At 55.9% G+C, this 6000-nt stretch overlaps 1 pseudogene; it reads left to right on the top strand.

The window, feature by feature from the left end:
* LOC131270008 (large subunit ribosomal RNA) overlaps positions 1-5541 on the top strand; it is an 11041-nt pseudogene extending 5500 nt beyond the window's left edge.
* Positions 5542-6000: the final 459 nt, after the last annotated feature.

The following is a 6000-nucleotide window of genomic DNA, read 5'->3' as shown; positions in this document are numbered from 1 at the left end:
GGGTGACCGGACCGTCCGACGTCTCATAAACTAGTAGCCGTCCCCGAAACCAGCTTTCCAGTATCCGCTGCAGGCATGCCGGAACGTGCTTTTCTTGCAGTGCTTTGGCGATGGACCGCCAGCTCGCCGTGTTAAAAGCATTGCGTACATCCAATGACACCACCATCAGACACTTGTTAGCCCTCCGATCCGTCATTCGGTGGGCCATCGCACGCTGGCCGGCCTCCTTAACACGTTCAATCGCCTGAATTGTAGACCTGCCCTTTCTGAATCCATACTGAGACGGCGACAGGCGAGGGTGATCTGGGTCTTCCAGGTGTTCATTTAGGCGATCCAAGATCAGCCGCTCCAAGATCTTGCCTGATCCGTCGAGCATCCCAAGAGGCCGAAAGGATGACGGATCGCCCTGAGGTCTTCCGAACTTGGGTAGCAAAGCAAGTCGTTGTCGCTTCCAGTCAGCGGGAAAGGTGCATTGATCGAAGCACTCCTGGAACACGCGGCGGAACGTCTCCGTGTGCTCGCGAACAGCGACCCTCAGTGCCGCATTGATGATGCCATCAGGTCCCGGGGCCTTAGTGGGCACCATCCGCGCCGCGATCGCCAAGAGCTCCTCATCCGACACCTCCCTCACTGGCTCCTGCGTTGTCTGCCCCCAATCGACCCGATCCGGTGCAGGCCACTCAAAAGTGCCATGATCCGGGAAGAGTTCCGACACGACGTGCTGTAGAATCGCAGGATCTCGCTCCGGGGGGACGCGGCTACCCTTAAGGCGTGACGTTACTACCTTGTAGGCAGTGCCGAAGACGTTGTCCTCAGCTTCCGCAATCATCTCATCAAAGCTACGGTCCTTGCTTGCCTTGATGGCACGGGCGAGTTCCTTCTTACAGCTCCTGTGCCGTTCTCTGGCCAACTCTCGCTGTGCACCGGTTCCGGCGGTCAAAATCACATCCTCAGATGACTTGCACTGCTCCCTGAGAAGGCCGATTTCCTGCGTCCACCAGTACATTTCCGGTCTCACCAAAAACTGCGCTGGCGGTGCCCTCTGCATCACCTCATCGCAGGCTCTAGTAAGTCCAGCGGTGAGAGTCGCCGGTGATACAGCCGCTTCGGCAAACCCGGAAGCCTGGAGCGCGATCTGGAAGGCTTCGGGATGGAATTGACGCAACTTCCATCTCGGTCCAATCTGCTCGCGTTGTCGCTGCCGGTCGCGATGCTGGTGCTGTTGTTGCGGTTGCCTCTGCTGGTGTGGTGAAGCGCTGCTGACTGGTGTCGCGGATACGCTGAATCTCACGTATCTGTGGTCACTGTTGGTGAAAGTGTCGAGCACCCGCCAGTCGTTACCGGGTTCAATGGCCGGACTGGCGAAGGACACGTCGACCACACTTTCAGTAGCACTGCCGTTGCCGACGAACGTGGGCACACTGCCGCGGTTCAAGATCGCCAGGTCAAGCTGGTCGACGACCTCGGCGAGATCTTCACCACGCGGCTTCGTCCTCGCGCTGCCCCATCGCACGTGCCAGGCATTGAAGTCGCCCGCCAAGACTACGAGGGGGTGTGCTCTGGCCTCGATATCGATCTCGTCGAGCAGCCGCTGGTAGTCCTCGTCCGTCCATCCCGGTGTTGGTGGGGCGTAGCAAGAGATGAAGGTCACCCCCGCCACCTGGACCGACACCAGTCCTACCCTACTTGCCCAGACTCGCTGTATGGGCAAGGCTCCGGTCGTTATAACAGCTGCCTTCGCTGTCGAGTCCACCGCCCAGTTCCCGTTATTGGGTGGAACACGGTAGATCTCCGACGCCAGCACAATGTCGATCCTTTGCTCCCGTGCGGTCTGGAGCATGAGGTCTTGTGCTACCCTGCTGCGCGCCAAGTTGATCTGGAGGATCTTCAACCCAGCGTCACGCCCTCTAACAGTGGTGTTCGTAGCTAGCGGGAACATGACGGCTGGCTACTTCCGCTGCAAACCGGTGAACCTGTCTGATGTTGTCCGGAACACGTAAGGCACTTGGGGCCCGAGCTGCACTCCTTGGCCTTGTGCTGCTTCGATCCGCACCGGAAGCAGCACTTGGAGTAGTCAGGGCCGGTGCACTCGCGAGAGCGGTGCCCCTTGCCAAAGCAGCGGTAGCAGAGCTGCTCTCCTGCAGGGACCGATGCGAGCGCCTGCACGACGCAACTCGTGTTCCCTATGGTGACCCGGTGACCGTCGAGAAGCTGGCACTGCCCGCGCGGCAGCTTGATATGGGCTTTCTGCAGCCCGTCGTACCGCCGCCACAGCCGAACTGCCTCGCCCGGAACCGTCAGCCCCGGTTGTCGCTTTATCGCCGAAATCAAGTCATCGACAGTCGCCAGCATGTCGATTCCTGTGATCGCGGCCGTCTGCTTGTCGACAAGGAGGTGGGCCACTCCATCCTCCTTGATGGCTTCGCTGACATCGGCCAGCACACTCTCGCAGTCCGTGTTCGGCTTCAGCCACAGCGACAGCTTCCGCTCCCCTGTGCGGCAAACCCTCGCCACGAACTGATCCACATTGGTCTTGGAACGCACTGCCTTGTATGTGTCGAGGAAGGCCTTGCCCTCGTTGGCCTCGAGGACGATCACCGCAGGCCTCTCCACTTTAGCAGCGCTCTTTCCCGCTTTCTGTGGTGCTGCTCTCTTGTCTCCCTTGGCCACGACTTTAGCAAAGGATGCTGGTTGCGCATGCACCTTGGTTGCCACAGCCGCTGCTTTCTTTACCTTGGGTTTTGGCTTTTCTGGAGCCATGGCCTGGGACAAGACGGCCTCGACCGGGATCTCGGGGACATCAGGCGTGATGACTTCGTTCATGCCCGTCGGTTCGCCCTCTTTTTTCTTGCCGCGCCTTGCCCGGGTCCGCTTTCGTTTGGGAGTGTCGCCAGGTGGATGCTGGCTTTGCCCAACAGCACTGGAGTCGACGACATGTTGTTGTTGCTGCTGCGTAGCTACCGCCAACTCTCCCATCGAGTGGAGTCCACTTTGGAGCAGCATAAGTTCTCTTTCGCTGGCTGCCGCACGCTCACGAAGGCTAATGTTGTCTCGCTTCAGCTCCTGATTTTCACGAGACAACAACTTCAGCTTTGTCTTCAGCTCCGCGTCCCCATCCTTTGCCGTCGCCCGGCCCGTCTCCATCTCGCTAACCTTAGCGAGGAGAGTCTCGACGGTTGCCCGGAGCTCCCTCAACTCGCTGCTGAGGCTTGCGATAGTCGGCTCCTGCTGCGGGACTTCGGCCACCTGCTGGACGACGGTTGAGTTGAGCTCGTCCTCGTCGCTCTCCTCTGAAATCTCCATATCACTGGCTAGCAGGGCCATCCGCTGCACCACCACCACCGGCCGAGTGGGCGTCGCAGTCGATGGCGCGACACTGCCTCCCTTTCGCTGCCGAGTCAACGACAGCGCAACCGATGATGTCATCACTTTGTCCCCGTCGTCCTTCGGCGATGGCGCGGTAGCGTCACAGGTGGACCGGAGCCTGACGGACCGACGCGTCGAAGGCTCCCCCGATGCCTGCTCCATTCCCCTACTGCAACCCTGAAAATCGCTGTGGGCAATGGGTTAGGTTGCGGAGAGCCAGGGTGGAGTGTCTGGGAAGGGAAGGTGGGATGAGGAAGGGGAGTGGAGGAAGGCCAAGTACCGGTGCGAAATAGAAACTCCAACAAATAAAAGGCCAAACCAATCTTTTTTCCCCTTTCCAAATCTGAGCTTATATCTCAGTTCTTCTCTGCGATCAGGTGCCGCCTAGTTGACAAATCCACAAACCGCCAGCCGATACACTCGCCATAAAACTCAGAGTGCCGCCTGGTTGTGATAACCGGTGATCTCCACCAGCCGAGACACTTGATGAACTGAAGGCGCCGCCTGGTTGTGACGTTGAAAAGCTCAGCACCAGTGCCGCCGCCTGGTAACAGTGTTCGAAATCTCCGCGAGCCGAGACACCCGCCACGACCCGAAGCGCCGCCTGGTGGCAATGCTGGCAATCCGCTGGTACTGGTGGCGCCGCCTGGCGGCCAAGTTCGGAACCAAGTTTAGCCGAGACACACTGAAATATTTCACCGGGATGATCGAACCTCGAAATTTTTCAGCCGAGACACATGAAACATTTCACACTTAGCCGAGACACCTTGAAAAGTTTCACTGAAACATTTCAACCGGATGGTTGGTCCATGAAATATTTCAGCCGGGACACTTGAAACATTTCACCCCCAGCCGGGACACCTATCCGGGACACACTGCCGCCAACGGTCAATTAAAAATACCGGCCAATTTGGATAACCGGCCAATTTGAATTACCGACCGATTTGAATTAACGGCCACTTCAAACCAACGGCCACCGACTCCACCAACGGTCAATTTGAACGACCCGAAAATCCGGCACCAACGGTCCTTTTTTGAAAAACTGGATCAGATGACACGGAGCCCGATTCGGCTTAGGTGAAATCGCTCGGATCTTCGAGTCCGAATCCGGCTGGAAAATGGACGATCGAATCTTCACCTGCCAAAATTTTTGCACCGCGTGCTTTCACTTTATTTACACTTATTTTGCGCTGAATTCGTCTTTTTTCATACGGTTTTCTCTGACTTTCGTTTTAAAACACCATCTGTCATCTAAAAAACCACATCCGGCCAGGATCCGGACACTTTTTTAACCGAAAAACACGTAGTCCCAAATGGGGCTACGCCCCGGGCCGCTCTCCATACAAAATGTAAACAAACACTTTTCTTTCTTATTTTTCGTTGAAATCGATGATTTTAATGCGGTTTTCACTACTAATCTGTAGATTGGCACTAGTTTTAACGATTACAACAAACTTTCGTGGGTTCTTAAAACATTTTACGCGAAATTTTTATGAAAAACACGGAGCGACGCTCAGCACGTGTTGACACTACAGCGTTTGACAGCTCACACACAGGGATAACTGGCTTGTGGCCGCCAAGCGTTCATAGCGACGTGGCTTTTTGATCCTTCGATGTCGGCTCTTCCTATCATTGCGAAGCAAAATTCACAAAGCGTAGGATTGTTCACCCTTTCAAGGGAACGTGAGCTGGGTTTAGACCGTCGTGAGACAGGTTAGTTTTACCCTACTGGTGTGCAAGTACTATCTCAATGGAATTCCTGTGCAGTACGAGAGGAACCACAGGTACGGACCAATGGCTCAATACTAGTCCGAGCGGACTTTGGTATGACGCTACGTCCGTCGGATTATGCCTGAACGCCTCTAAGGTCGTAACCGAACCAGGCTGGTAGTATATGTATAGGAGTCGTTAGCTAGATGGCTAATAACATCACGAGACCGGATTGAGTCTTCTATAGACTCTTTCCATTTATTGGAAACCCTCAAACTGAGCCTATCGCGAGTGCGCTCGCCGAAGTACCTGAAGTGGGAAAAGGCGTTGTGCTTGCCGATCTTCCAAGAATAGTTTCGACTCCTAAGACCACCCGAAAACGACGGGTTTGCAGGCTGGGCGCTACGCATTGAAGAGAGATGTACATTTCGATCCTTTCAGGCGACCCATGCTTGGTGGTTGTGTGCGGTGTGCTCCCCCCGGGGGGCACATGCGGCATACCGTGTGTGGACTAGTTGGACCCACCCTTGCGGTGGACCGACCGGTCAGTGGTGTTTGCGGGTTAACACATGCGAGCGTTGCGGCCCAGAGGCCTTACCGCCTTTCACTGCGGGTTCGTCAAGAACTTGGAGATGGTCGCAACGCATCGGGTCCTCCCGGGGTACTTGGTGTTTGGATGCTGGCTTGGTGATTAAACACTTGATATTCCATCTTCGGATGAATTTCGGGTGTCACCTGTTGCCTAAGACCACTTGCATGTTTAGCTCGCCGTGGGGTAGCAAGCGTTGTGATCTAATGGCCTTACCGGGCAAACACTTTCGGTTCGTCAAGGACTTGGAGTGCCGGGACGGGTTGGCGGATCCATCACTCTGAGTATGCCGGGTTGATACTTGGGGTTGGTTTGGTTTTGGTGACCCAATACTA

The sequence above is a fragment of the Anopheles coustani genome, assembly GCF_943734705.1.
Source record: "Anopheles coustani chromosome X unlocalized genomic scaffold, idAnoCousDA_361_x.2 X_unloc_12, whole genome shotgun sequence".
Lineage (NCBI taxonomy): Eukaryota > Metazoa > Arthropoda > Insecta > Diptera > Culicidae > Anopheles > Anopheles coustani.
The sequence above is the reverse complement of the archived record's forward strand: the minus strand, read 5'-3'. Positions and strand labels throughout refer to the sequence as shown.